The sequence below is a fragment of the Camelus dromedarius genome, chromosome 2 (genome assembly GCF_036321535.1).
Source record: "Camelus dromedarius isolate mCamDro1 chromosome 2, mCamDro1.pat, whole genome shotgun sequence".
Lineage (NCBI taxonomy): Eukaryota > Metazoa > Chordata > Mammalia > Artiodactyla > Camelidae > Camelus > Camelus dromedarius.
Genome location: NC_087437.1, coordinates 59,354,490 through 59,369,495, shown reverse-complemented (window position 1 = coordinate 59,369,495; position 15,006 = coordinate 59,354,490). Strand labels below are relative to the sequence as shown.

The 15,006-nt window shown below is 43.3% G+C and overlaps 1 protein-coding gene across 5 annotated transcripts in view; it reads left to right on the top strand.

Annotated features, from left to right (window-relative positions):
• TMEM44 (transmembrane protein 44) overlaps positions 1-15,006 on the top strand; it is an 87,836-nt gene that overhangs the window by 53,962 nt on the left and 18,868 nt on the right. For 2 of the 5 annotated variants that reach the window (XR_010383927.1, XR_010383921.1), the window contains exon 14: positions 9,484-9,651. The exons of the other annotated variants lie outside the window; for them this stretch is intronic. The gene's annotated coding sequence lies outside the window, so the exon portion shown is untranslated. The remainder of the gene's footprint in view (positions 1-9,483; positions 9,652-15,006) is intronic. 5 annotated transcript variants of the gene reach the window in all.

Sequence of the window (15,006 nt, the reverse complement as noted above, 5' to 3'; positions counted from 1 at the left end):
TCCTTTGGTGCCTCCTCACCCCAAATCACATCCTGCTGCCCTGTCTGGGCTGTCCCTGGTGCGGGTTGGCTGGGAAGTGACCAAGGCAATTCCTCTTGTAAATGGCAGAGCCCTGTACTTTGTGTGTATTGTGGTCAGGCTTTTCCAGGCTGTACACCTGTAATGCTCCTTCCAACACTGGGATTTGATGAATATTCAGGAGCTTTGGGTTCTCACCCTGCCTCTACAAATACTTTATCCTCTGATCTCAGCGGAGCCCTTTCTGGGTCTTCATGTCCCTAACTGCAAAGGGGGAGCGTTGGCCCGGATGACAATGTTCTTTCTGGGACTGAGAGTCTACTTCCTCTTAGGGACTAGCTGGAATCAGCCCACTTCTACCTCTCCTTAGCCCTTGGAATGGAATGAGGAGTTCTGGCTGTGTCTTTGGCCCCACCTGATCCTGCCCCAAATTGCTTAACAAACCCAGGGACTATTGCAGCTGAACAGCTGCTGGCATTCTGTTGCTGGCAACTATCCCAAAAAAACAATGGGTAGAGGGAGAGACCCAAGGGTGTGTGTGCCAGGGCCAGAGGTCAGATTTCAAGGCAGCAAAACGTTCTGCCTGCTGCGACCTTTGTGAGATCCAGGTTGTGAGCAAGGCCTAGAGCACCCCTAGATGTGAGATCATGTACAACAGTCAGGGTCCCAGCAGGCAACAGGTGCCTACTCAAAAGTGTTTAACGGCAGTTGGGGAGGAGAAGAAGAGCTTAATGAAGGGACTGTGTACAAAGGTGTATCCAGAGTTAAGGGGCCAATACAGAATAGTGAGGCCCCTTGGGACTGGATCAGGCCTGAAGGGCAAGGGGAGGAGATGGTGTGGCTGGAAACTGTGGGAGCTAGAGTCATGGGACAGGGGCCTTCCAACAGAAGCCAGGGCCACAGACGCACGTGATTGCTGCCAGAAGCGCAGTAAAGTAGGCAGGAAGGCAGTGGCATGGAGTGGGGAATATGTCAACCTGGGATCTCTTCCCAGTGCCTTCCATTGGCCCCACCCAATAAGAAGCCAAAGGGATAGGGAGCCTAGTGATGCAGTTATAGAGGACACAGAGGGCAAAGAGCAGGGCTGGGAAGGGATGGTGGAGGCATGTGGAAAAGAACCAGGGCCCAAATCTCAGGTCTTACCCGGTCTTTCCCCCATTCTCCGTGGGAAGACTTTGAATGGCTTGGACCTGGTGGTACACTCCCACTGAAGTCCCCAGCCATGTGGGTGACAATAGGAATAATGAAGATGGTGACGTTATATTGTTTATATAACCAGATTCTCCCGCAATGATATCTGGTTACCTGGAGCATCTTGGACAGCATCTGAAGGAGCCAGGGTGAATTCTTGGCATCTTTCCTTTGAGATTGCTTTTAGATACAGATTTGGACCCTGTTCTGCCTTTTTCCTGAGTGGTAACACTAGCTTTCTGTCAGTCCTTTGAGAGTTAGAAGACTGGGATAAATTTAGACCAGAGAGTTATTGTACCAGAGCCAATATTTTAAACACTTGATTTTTTACATGACCTTGACCTCTGTGCCTTGTATAACCACTTATTTCTTGTCCTCGGCTTGACCAGCTTCTCATTCTCTCGCCCCCATGCACATGTGTCTCTCCGTGCCCCTGGCAGCTCTGAAGAGTTGGTGTGGTCAGTGAGACTGGATGTTGGGCTGTGCTCAGTTCCCACTCCATCAGATACCATCACTGTCAAAACAAAGTCAGCTATGTGAAAGCCCTCACCATTCCCCCTGCCTCCTTCTGGAATGCACTGTTCTGACTCCACGTAAAAAGCAGCCATTTATAAGCATGAGTTGGTACAGAAAACAAGACACAAAACCACAAAAGTGAATATGACATGGCATAGCATGAAACCGGAGCTGTAAATAGGGAGACAGAGATGAAATCATAAACAAGATGCCTTTTCAAGATTAATACCCATGAGATATGAGGGCCAAAAAATTGGACCTCAGGTATTTCTTTTACTTTTCTGCATATCCACACTCACTATGGAATTACTATCAATAGCTGACTTGCTTCTGGCATTTAAAAAACTCTTTAAACAAATGTGACCATGCCTTTTAGCATTATTGAAAAAGAAAAAAGAAGGGAGGAGGGTATAGTTCAGTGGTAGAGTGCTTGCCTAGCACGCACAAAGTCCTATGTTCAACCTCCAGTACCTCCACTTAAAAAATAAGTAAATAAATAAACCTAATCACCCCCCAAAAAAGGAAAATATATATATATATTTCTTACCCTGCAATAAAAAACTCTTTAATAGGTCATGAAATTAATTTTTAATAGAGTATGGACAGCGTTTTTCAAAACAGTGAAGTAGAGTGAAAACCATCATAAGCATCAGAGTGTATTGCACAGAGCAAAGTGTTGGATAATGCAGGCAGGCAAACGTGTGCTGGGTGTGAATGTAGGATGCGCTCTGCCCTGGGCCTCCGTGTTGAGAGTTGGCTGGGTGTCAGGCCACTTGGGCACTGGTTCCAGCACAGCTCTTAAATCTTCCAAGTGGCCTCCTCTAGACAGCTGTCCTCTCTGACCTTGGTATCTTTATATGAAAGTGATACATTTGGACCGAATGAACCATAAGAGCCTTTCAATCTCCCAATTTAACACGTATCTATTGAGTACTTACTAGATGCTAAGCATTGGGGGTTTAGCAGCAAGATCTTGCCCTCCCTGAGTTTGTATTTTGGTGGTGGTGGGGGTGATGTCATACAATAAACAAACAAATGAATAGATAAAATGCTGGGTGGTGATAAGTGCAAAGAAGAAAGATAAAGCAAGATAAGGGAGCTATAGAACAATGAAGGGAGGGGATGCTGTTTTAGATGAAGTGGGCGGACGAGGCCACTCTGATAAGGTAGAGACCTTAAGAAAGTGAAAGGATCAAGGCACACAGATATCTGGGGAAAGAATAGATTCTGCCCAGACTGAAAAGTGCTTGCCTTGTTCCAGGAAGAGGCCAGAGTGGCTGGAGCAGAGTGAGCCAGGGGTAGGGGCAGGGGAGCATCAGAGGGAGGGGCACAGGGCCAGTGAACATGAAGCCTGGAGAGGGTGTGACCTGATCTGACTTATATTGTAAAAGGACGCCTATAGATTGTAGGAGGTTAGTTAAGAAGCTTCTAGAATACTCCAGAAGCAAGATAATGATGTCTGGTTCTAGGATGGTAGAGAGTGGAGGTGAGAGGGATTCTGAAAATATTTTAGAGGTAAAGCAAATAGAATTTGCCAATGGTTTATATAAGATGTGAGGGACAAAGAGGAATATACAGTGACTTCAACATTTGAGACCTGAGCTGCTGGAAATGAAGAGTTGTGATTTACAGAGATAATGAAGAAGATGAGAGAAAAAGGTTTGAGGAAGAGAGGTGAGGAGGGAGATGCTTATGAGAAGTCAGAAATACAAATCTGGAGAGAGGCCTTTGGGAGTAATCAGCACAAGATGATATAGAAAGTCACAGGGCTTGGATCGGTGACCTAGGGAGGAGTCGAACAGAGATTACAAGAAGCCCCGGGCCCCTCCTACATAGAGACCCAGAGGATGAGAAAGGACCAGCAAACTTGATTTGACCCTGTGACTCCTTCCAGAAGAGGTTGCTCAATGAGGAGAGGCAAGTCTGGAAAATGTGAATTTTGTTTTGAAATAATGAGTATGACTTTCCTATCAATCATTGCCAAACCCATCATTCCTGATTGCAACAAACATAACATCTTGCGCCAACCTAGGTAGAGGACTGCTGGCAGGGTAAATGGAAATATGTATCAATGGACTCGGATTTTCTTCCAGTTTCTTGGTGTTATGAAAAAACTAGGTGAATTAGAGCTTATTTGCTTTCAGCAAATGATTCCCAGCTGGAAGACATTGATTTCCAGGGCTTCCCCAGCAGCCCCCAAGCTTTGCAGGGAGGCTGCAAGACTGGGTTTCCCCATCTTGGCTCCAGTCAATGCCACAAAGATTAATTGCAGTACCAAGTTGTGAACTCTCCTGAGAATTCCTCTCTTTCCCTGAAGGCCAGAGAGACCTGCCTCGTGATGGAAGCTTCAGCACATGCTGTTTCAGTGCTTTCTCAGGCTGCAGAAAAAATTTGAAGAGAATCAAATGTAACCCTTGATTCATTAAAATGTGTCCTGGGGGAGGGGTGGTGGTGTGGGGTATAGCTCAGTGGTAGAGTGCATGCTTAGCATGCATGAGGTCCTGAGTTCAATCCCCCGTACCACCATTAGAAAAAAAAAAAGTCCTCTGGAAAAAGGATTCCAAAATGTAATGTTCATCAAAACATGTGGGACTGCAGGGTGTGTCTTTCTGTTAGTGCTGGATTTCGACTGGAATTTCTGTGGGCCATTTGGCTGCAGCAGCAGTTGGAAGGCCGTGGTGACCACGCCAAGATTAGAGGGGAGAGCCACGCATGGCTATATTAGGAGCAGCCACAAAAGGAACTAGCAATTTTTGCACCTCAGGAAAACTTCCTAAACTGCTCCCCCCAACCCAATTGATTGTCCTTTGCTCTTTGGGCCTCCTTCCTTCCCCCTAGCAACAAATTCTCTGATTCAATTGTGACTTCTCTAGACACCTAAGCCAGGATGCCATGCATCCCAGAAACTGTACCTTGGGCCTCACCCTGCCTCTCCTCACCCTCTTTGCCCTTAGAGCACCAAACTCCTGAAATATACTACGCCTGGCCTGCAAGATGGTTGACTAGACTTGGAGGCTCACCACCTAACAGACTCAGTATGGTTAAATATTGCCCAAATCAAAAGTGAAACCCTGCTGAATGTTCTCCAGCCTTTTGAGAGCATACTTGTCAGGGTGAGGGGATAGCTGGCAGCTCTGCTCCCCTGATCAGAAGGGTGGACAGAGAACAATGTTGGAACCAATCTACAGCCCAACAGAGAGTCTGTTTCTGTTCCTGGCTGTACTGCCCTCCCCAGACTAGGCATTATTTTAAAAAGTCCTTCCCTAGTTTCCTGTTGCCTATAACACAGGGGCTATCCTTGGTGGCCTCTCACCCAAATCATTACACCATTTAGACTTTCCATAATAGTAAACCCATATCCTCTTAAATGTCCCCTGGGCACGCATGTGCTTGCGTGCACATACACACACACACAAACACTCATCTAACATTCTATTCACTACAGCCTCAAGGTCTTTACCCCCAAAGTCTTCCCACATCTCTGGGCCTTTGTCCCAGTCTTTTCCTTGTCCCTTAGCTTTCAAATCCACCTTCCCAAACCCTAAATTACCCTGTCCTCTGGGCCATCAGGGCTTGCCATAGTCTGCATGGCACTCAAGCTGGCTGTGTGGGCCCCTGTCTACCCCCGCCCTCTCCCCAATGTCCAAGCACACGGGAGGCTGAGCTCTTTGAGTGCAGATAGCACTGACATCAGTCACATGTCAGGGGCTCAGGCACTTTCACAGAATCAAATTAAAGGAGACTCTGCTAATTCAAAATGGTACCAGGCTAGCAGCTCCCATCTTAGTTTCTGCTACTTTCCTGTATAAAGACTCCAAAAAAGATAGAAAACCTGGCACGTGGCCTTGGACTTGGGCACATCAAAGGCCCTCCAACTGTGGTTCCAAATAGATTGTGCCCAGGGACTTGGTCAAGGCAGCTACCTGAGCATAGGCTTAGAAAGGAGACCCCCTTTCCTCCCTTTGACCCAGTAATTCTCTTGCTAGGAATTTATCTTAAGGAATAATTAAGTATGCTGATAAAGATTTAACCACAAGGGAAAACAGGAACAAAGTACATGCCTACAAGAAAGGACAGGCTGAAAAACTGAGGTAAATCTGTGTGAGAGTGTACTGTATATCCAATAAAAACTATGTTCTAAGGTTATGTTTGTTGACATGGAAAAATGTCCATGATTTATCATTATTAGCAAAAAAAAAATTCAGGTTATAGAATAGAATATGTCGTCCAATTTTTATAATAAAAACCTACCATTGATACATGCAGAGGATAAAGTCTGGAGGAATATACGTCGGAGTGCTGACAGTGGCGATCTCTTGGTAATGGAATTATGGCTAATGGTTACTTGCTTCTTTTAGCCTATTTGTTTACTTCGACAATGAACATGTACTTCTCCATTAATATATAGAGGGTATTAATAATAAATAGAGAAGCAACAGAGTGCCATGCAAGCTGTCTCTTTTCTTCTAAGCTCCAAGACCTGGTCTCTGAGTTTCAATTTTGGCTGTCAGGAACGGGCGCCGATCTTTTGACAGCAGATTTCATCTGCCAATAACTTGCTGCAGGATCCTGGAGAAAGTTCCTTAACTTTTCTTTTTCTGTAAAATGTGCATAAAAATAGTGTCTAAGATGGGGGGAGGGTATAGCTCAGTGGTAGAGCGTGTGCTTAGCATGAACAAGGTCCTGTGTTCAATCCCCCATACCTCTGTTAAAAAATAAACAAAAATAAATAAACCTAATTACTTATCCTGCAAAAAAAAAAAATAAATAAATTCATTTAAAATTTTAAAATTACCTCCTTGCCCCCTCCACCAAAAAAAAAAAAAAGTGTCTAAGGCAATTCTATGGAGAAAAGAGTCTCCCAAACACAGGGTGCTGGAACCACTGGACATCCACGTGCAAAAATATGAATCTAAATACAGACCTTATATCCTTCACAAAAATTAACTGAGAATGGATCATAGACCTAAATGTGAACCACAAAATGTCAAAACTCCTAGAAGATAACATAGGAGAAAATCTAGATGACCTTGGGTATGGCCATGACTTTTCAGATACAACACCAAAGGCAAGATCCATGAAAGAAAGAATTGATAAGCTATATTGCATTAAAATTTAAAACTTCTGCTTCGTGAAAGATGCTGTCAACAGAATGAGAAGACAAGCCACAGGCTGGGACAAAATGTCTGCAGAAGATACAGCCAATAAAGGACTGTTATCCAAAACAAAGAACTCCTAAAACTCAACAATAAGAAAACAAAACAACCTGATTAAGAAACAGATACCTGTGGGGAGGGTATAGCTCGGTGGTAGAGTGTGTTCTTAGCATGCAGGAAGTCCTGGGTTTAATTCCTAGTACCTCCATTAAAAACAAAAACAAAACCAGAAGTACATGGGTATTAGCACTTTCTGCTCAACTTTGCTGTGAACCCAAAGCTGCTCTAAGAAAATAGTCTATTAAAAAAATCTGTACCTCACTGGGTTGCTGTGAGAGTTAAATGGCTTTATTCTCGCAGAGCTGTTCGAATAGCTCCTGGCAAATAGTAAGCATGCAATACATTTTAGCTAAAATTAAGTCAAATCAGCACACACATACACGAGAAGAGGTTTTTTTTTTTTTTAATGCAAATGAAAAAGACTTTCTATCTGGATGGAAAAGTCTACGGACTTCATGCCTAAAACTCGCAGAACCTGGCATATTCTAGATGCTTAATTGTGAACAGGTAAGCAAAGGACTCGATCCCTGATTTAAACCTGAGAATAAATGAAATTGCTTAGGGAGAAAGTGTGGCATGAGGAAAAGTGTGGGCCCGGGTTCGGGTCTTCCACCTCTAAATGTCATAATCAGCTAGAGAGAGAGAGAGAGAGAAACAGGTGAAGGAGACTGAGAAATGGCCAGATGGGAATAAGGAGTGTTTGGTGTCTGAAAACCAAGAAAAGAGAGTGGTTCAGGAAGGAGGAAGTGGCCGGCTGTGCTGGGTGCTCTGCTGAGAGGCCAGAGCAGAGGGGGCGTGAGGGTGTCCCTCAGGTAACAGAGATCTCCATGACTGTGGTAGATGTGGCTGCGGTGGAGTGGGAGGGGCTGAAGAATGACTGACAGGTACTGAAACAAGACGGAGTGAAGACAACTTTCAAGAACCTTGGGAAGGAAGCAAAAAGGCATTAGCAACCAGAAGGGAAATTTAAGACACAAGAAAGTTTATATTTATCTTGCTATTAGGATGGAGTGCCTGAAGCAGGTCTTCTTTGATTTGGGGGGGTGTGGAGGTAATTATGTATATTTACTTATTAATTTGTTATTGGAGGTACTGCGAATTGAACCCAGGACCTTGTGCACACTAAGCAAGCACTCTACTACTGAGCTATACCCTCCACTGCGGGAGCAGGTTTAATCGAACACTGATGAGAAAGGATGCTTTCTCCATGTCCATGAGGGGCAGGAAGAGCATGAGGCAGGTGGGAGGGTGAAACAGTCCCCATCAGAGACTTTTCTTCTTTGTGCAGTAGGAAGCCAGGCCATTTGCAAAGACTGAGGAGAACTGGAAGAGCTGTGTGGTTCAGAACAGGGTGGAGAGGGTCTGACAGGCTGAGCAGAACAGCCATAGATGGCAAACGATAGACTATGGGATCCTTATACTGCTGCATTCCTTCCCCAAGTTCTTCCCATCTCTATTTCCATAGCCAAGGATACTGAGACCCAGAGAGAGAAAGCCATTTGTTCACAGTCACACAGCACATTAGGGTCAAAACTTTGCTTGGAGTCAGGTGTTTGGACCTCCAGTTGAGGGCACGGCCGTTCTACGGCAGCCATCACCTTTCCTGTGTCTGCTCTTCACCGAGTGCTGTTCTGTCAGGCTCTTTTCAAAGGACGGGCTCCTGAGTCTTACCTGATGTTGCATCATGCCTCTGCCTTGCCATGCAAAGCCTTGCACAGAGAGGGGACCCAAGCAGTATTTTCTCAGCTAATGAATGATTAGAAATCAGGCTGTCCTTCTATTTTGCTCTTCTTAAAGGCAACTCCTTCCTTATGGAATCCTTCTTCCTCCCTCACCCCTAATTCAGAATCAGCCAAGAGGAGAGCAGAATGAGCACCTCATCTCTTTGTCCTCTAGGATAACAGATGCCAATTCCTATAGTATCTGCTCTCCTACGCTGGGACACGGATGATATATTTACTTATGTACACTTCATCTTGTTCTGGAAAAGATTGAATGTTCCTAGGGTGCATGCGTTGCTAAAAAAAACCAGTCCTTGTGTTTATGGCGGTTGTCCCAATGCTCCACATAACTGGATCTGTCTCTCACAGATTCTACTAATTAATGGGTGGCATTTCCTCAGGGGCCTGGGAACTCACTTATGTAAATGAATGCAAAATAGATGGCTCATTAGAATTCCCACCCCCAAAACTTGTCACATTATAAAGATAGAATCAGGAAGGAGCAATCATTAATTATCCACTCAGGAGGCTAGCTGAACTAATATATACATCTTTACTGTTACACAGAGGTAACCGTATTCAAATGCCAATAGAGGTCCTATAACCTTGCTCTGGTGGGTACTCAGATGACAGAATCAGAGATGCAGAGAGCGTAATAGGGTGGACCTCTGCTCTAGGCTTGGGTCCATCACTATCTTTCTAAATCTCATCTCTTTTGGGTCTGTTTCTTGTTGGACCTGATAAAATGAAGTAAGAACTTTTGTAATACAAACTATTTCTGCCTGTGGACCAGGCCTCACGGGGCTTTGATGTCCCCTCAGGCACAGCAACCAGCCGCTTGTCCTCAGGGCAGTCAGCGCCTATTAGTGAGCCAGAGGAGAGTGGCGCCACTGGTCAGATCACTCCCCTGTGACCTGCGGGAGCTCTGTGTCTGGTCCTGGATGTGCGTCCTGGGGTCTGAAACTCTGACTGGAGCACTGGAATGCAAGGTAAACTGATAGGCGTGTTTAACCTAGTGACATTAAATGTTCCTCATCACTTTTTTTTTTTAATGGAGATACTGGGGATTGAACCCAGGACCCTGTGCATACTGGGCAGGCACTCTACCACTGAGCTGTTACCCCCCATCCCCCCATCTCTTTTTAATAGCTGTGCAGGACTGACTCTGAAAGATGTTTCTAAGAAACTCAGTATTTGAACCTCTCTATAGGTTTGGCTAGTGGATTATATATGAAGATAAGGCAAAGATCAAAAAATAACCTGACTGGGAAAAAACAGTCTTCCTGTACTTGTTTCATTTCCATTTCCTGAGCCCCCAAACCCTTACCATGAGCAGGGAACTATCCCCAGGCAGGTGTGCAGGCCCAGGCCAGGGTGGATCAGAGCATGAGGAGCTTGCAGAAAGATGGGTGAACTATCCTCAGCTGAGGGACCCCCAGCCTCTGGGCTCACAGGATCAGGCTACCAGGTCCTGGGAAGGGAGCTGTTCCTCCAGAGCAGGAATGAGTATTCTGCCTGGAACACACGAGTATCCAGGTTGCCAGAAAAGACTGTTAATTCTGTGGTTGTAGGTAGGACTTTTCCAAGCACTGGGAATTTCAAGGTGGATAAAACATGATCCATGTCCTCAAGGAGTACACAAGCAGCTGGTCCTGAAGACGAGCTCTGTCTAGGCCTGGGAGGTCCCAAGAGAGCATCCAAAATCAAGTTCCTGGACAGGCCAGACCCTCAATATCCTTGGCCCTAGCAGTGTTGTTCCAAGAAGGCCTGGAAAGCCAGTTAGAATTTGCTCCTCTGCACAGTCAGTGGACTTTACTGCAGTAACCACTTTCCTCTCTAACCAGGCACAGCTTTATTAGAATGCTAGAAAATTATTGTTTCCTTTTAACTTTCTACTGATGATGACTCCTATTCACTCATTGTCTTTAGTTCCCAATGGAGGAAGGAAATAATAAGGTGCCTTCAGGCACCTCCCCTGCCTTTTAAATTATGAAGTGCACCACATTCACAGAAGAGTCTATGGACGGTTTAACACTAAATAACAAAGGAAAGGTTACCCACGTGGGCCTGAAGCCCAGCTGTGTGCCCCTCCCCAGTCTCTGCCTCCCCTGACTACTCCCATCTCTCTAGGTAACCACTGTACTGATGTTTATGTTAATCATTCCAGTTCTCTTTACAGTTTTTTTTGGGTGTCTGTTTGGAGGGGTTTTTTTGGGGGGGTAGGTAATTACGTGTATTTATATATTTATTTTTAATGAAAGTACTGGGGACTGAACCCAGGATCCTGCGCATACTAGGCATGCACTACCACTGAGCTGCATTCCCCCCACTTCTTTGCAGTGTTACTCACCATGTCACACATCCCTAAGCAATCTATGGCTTAGAGCTGAGTGACACAAACCCAGCTGTGTAAGGAAAGAACGTCACTGACACCATCAGATGGGGTTTCCCAGTGAGACAGGCTGACTGGCATCACTGGGGGGCAGTATAGCTTCAGCTCTCCTGAGTTTTCAAAAGCTTCTTCTGGGGAAGTCAGAGGGCAAAGCCATAAGTAGAGGCTGATTCAGGATTTGTGGGGCCTGAAGATTATATAATTTGGAGGACTTGAATTGAATATGAGTTCAAATTTTCAAATGTTGAGTTATGCACAGGGCTTTGAGAGGGACACATATGAGTAAGGGGCTAATGTTTCATGAGATGCTGGTAGATAAGTCCCTGGCCATGAGGGCTCACCTGTGTCCAGGCATCTGGGAGATCTGCAGTGTGGGTGAGGCACTGAACAACTGGAAGAAATAGGGTCAGAAGGACAGGGCTGCTTTGTATTTTCTGCTTCTAAGCTTATCGTAGCCCATGTCCAGCTCTTAAGAGTAGGTCAGAGAAGAACACTTCAGAAATGGGGGTGTTTTGTGAAGTGAGGGTTCTCAGCTGATCCTCTAGAAGCAGAGCATAGAGAGATGAGTAGGAATTTCCTTAATTATGATGAAGCCATGACAAACACAAACAAACCTGTCCTCAAATTTAAGCGAGGGTGTACTGTCAGTGGGGATTTTGGTGATGACAGTTCTCACCATGTCTGTTTCTTAGTTAATCTCTGTATCTGGTATACAGCTATTATTATGGGATTTCCTTTTACCATCTTCTGGGGAAATCTTTGTCTCTCTCCTGTTTTAGATCCTCCTCCTTGCTTTATTCTGTCTTTGAGTGGAGAACATTCTTCAGTAGCTTCCTGAGAAAGGATAGGTAAAACATTTTGAGATATTACATAGTTGAAAAATGTTTTTCCCACTCACATTCTCAATTGGTAGTATGGCTGGGTATAGAATTCTAGATTGGAAATGACATTCTTCAGAATTATGAAGGCATCATTGTATTGTGGCTTCTAGTGCCATTCTGATTCCTAAACTTTGTATATGACCCACTTTTTTTCCTCTCTAGAAGCAGTAAAATCTCTTGGTCTCTCAATGGTACCAGCCACTTACGGATTCTTCAATCTGGCAGTTCATTCTATTCTTGAACAATACCATTGGTTGTTTCTCCTCCTTTTTTATCTGTCTTTTTCTGGAAACACTGCTATTTAGATATAAGTCCTTCTGAAATTGTACTCTAATTTCCTCCTTTTTCTCTCTTATTTTCTGTCTGTCTTTTTGCTGGGAAATTTCCCCAATGTTATATTCCAACTGCTGTGTTGAGCTTTTTATTTTTACATAGGCAGATAATTTTCCTTTCATGCTTTCTTATCATTTTCTTTCTAACTACAAAAGTATTATATTCACATTATTTAAAAATTAAGTATTACAAAGATACTTTACATAGAAAGGAAAAGACTTCTCTAGTTCCATTTAGTAAATCATGAAACAGGATAGGGTCCAGAAATAGACCCATGCATAATATCCTAAACCTTTGTATATGAACAATATTGCATATTTATTTTCAATAAAGATACTGTGTAGTAATAAATGTGGCCTCCAAAGGATTTTAGTTCCTGAGAAGCAACCTCTAAACCCTTGGAATTTCCTGAGCAATAGGGATGTCTTTGTTTTTCATGGTGGGCCCTGGAACTACACCTGGTATTTTATGTCAGTGAGATGACTCAGGGTGCGGACTGGCCATATAAGAAAGACCAAGCATGTTATTAGGGGCTTGGGGCTTTGAGTCACATGATACCAGCCAAAACTCCAGGGATGAGAGGGCTGGAGATGGAAGTCAACCACCTGGGCAATTGTTCAATAAATCATAATGGAACCTCAGTACAATCTCCAGGCACTAAAGCTCAGGTAAGTTTCTTTGGTTGGCAATACTCTGTGCATATTAGCACATATCAATGCCAGTAGGGTCACACATCCCTGATGATGAGAGAAGTATTGTATTTGAACACTCCCAGATTTTGTCCATGCATCTCTTCCTTTGGCTGGTTTTAATTTGTATGCCTTTGCTATAATAAAACCATAATTGTATGTATAAAGCTTTCTTGAGTTCTGTGAGTCATTCTAGCAAAATATCGAATCTGAAAGTGGTTTTGGGAAAACCCCAAACTTGCAGTTATTGTCTGAAGTGAGGGCAATTTTTGGTGACTGTTCCCTCTGACTGTGCAGTTTGGAAAACCCCTTAGAGATGCCAAGGCAATTCAATAAGAAAATGGCATTTGTTCCCACAAGTGGTACTGCAGTCAATTGATATCCATATGTAAACAAATGAACCTCAATACTTGCCTCATACTATATACAAAAATGAACATGGAATGAATTGGAGCTATAAATGTAAGAGCTAGAAATATAATATTTCTAGAATAAAAAATAAGTGAAAATCTTTGTGACCTGGGGTTGGGTATATATTAATATATAGGAGATCACAAAAAGCAGGAAAAATGGATGAATTGGACTTCATCAAAATTAAAAGTTTTGTTCTTCCAAAGACACCGTTAAGAAAATGAAAAAGGCAAGCCACAGGCTGGGGGAAAATACAATTTACGCTTGAACAATGCAGAGGTCAGGGACATCAACCTCTTCGCAGTTGAAAACCCATGTAAAATTTTATGTTTGTATCCAGATGTAACTACTGGGGTCTCCTGTGGACTGGAAGCCTTGCCCGTAACATGAACACTTGATTAACATTTATTTTGTATGTTATTTGTATTATGTACTGTATCCTCACATTAAAGTAAGTTAGAGAAAAGAGAAGATTATTAAGAAAATCATAGGAAGAGAAAATACATTTACGGCACTATTCTCTATCAGTACTGTAAGTTTAGGACATCACTTTATAACATGAATCATTTGTGTATCAGTACCTGCACCAATATTGTCTTATATGATGCAAAGCACTGTAGATGTTGTATGTATTACCAACACAAGACATTAAAATTGAAAAGATAATATGGAAAAGAAATTCATAGTTACTTAAAGGTATAACAATTTATGCAGTGATAATCAGGAAGCAGCAATATGATTGCTTTGTGGTAGCCTAGTATGGTTGACAGTTGCTTCATGGTAGCCTAGCCTAGACACTAATGAATGAATCGTTATACAATTTTTATGGCATGCAGTATTACAGTCATACTCATAGTACAGGAGTAGAAACATTGTTACATTTTCTAATAAGCCACTTACATGTGATAGTAGGCTGATGCACAGTTACTCCAAGTATGAGAAAGAGAGAGAGGGAGGCATACTGTATAGTAATGTAACTTTTGAAAGCAGATCTATAAGATAGTAAGAAAATGAACACATTATTAACTTTATATTAAGTATCACTCACCTTCTGCCTATGTAAGGATTGGCTATCCACTTCAATACAAGTCTTGCACATGATGTTCTACATAATGAATCCTTAGGTAGTGATGTTGATGGTGACCCAAACACTTCTCATAGCTTTTGCCATGCACTTATTAGGTTTTCATATGAAGACACAACAGATGTTTATTAACTGTACAGCATAATAGTTATTTGCTAGTCATTAGGTAGGAGTGGCTTTTCATAAAGGTCTTCATCCTCGTCGTCCTCAGGTTGAGTAGGCTGAGGAGGAAGTGGAGAAGGGGTTGGGGTTGGTCTAGCTGCCTCAGGGGTAGCCGAGGCAGAAAAGATGGAGGAGGTGGAAGGGGAGACAGGAGAGGCAGGTACATTCAATGTAATTCTACAGAAATATATTGCAATTTCTGACTTTTTTCTTTTTCATTTCTCTAAAAATGTTTCTAGGTAATCTCAATCCTTTTTCTACCATTTGCTTTTGTTTCAATGCCCAAATAACTGAATGGTATAGCCATAAAAGAAGTTGAAAATAGTCTTGAATAATCAGAACCCTTCTGCCGAATTGTCTAATGTCAGTTTGTTTCCTAGCACTGCTTCTTC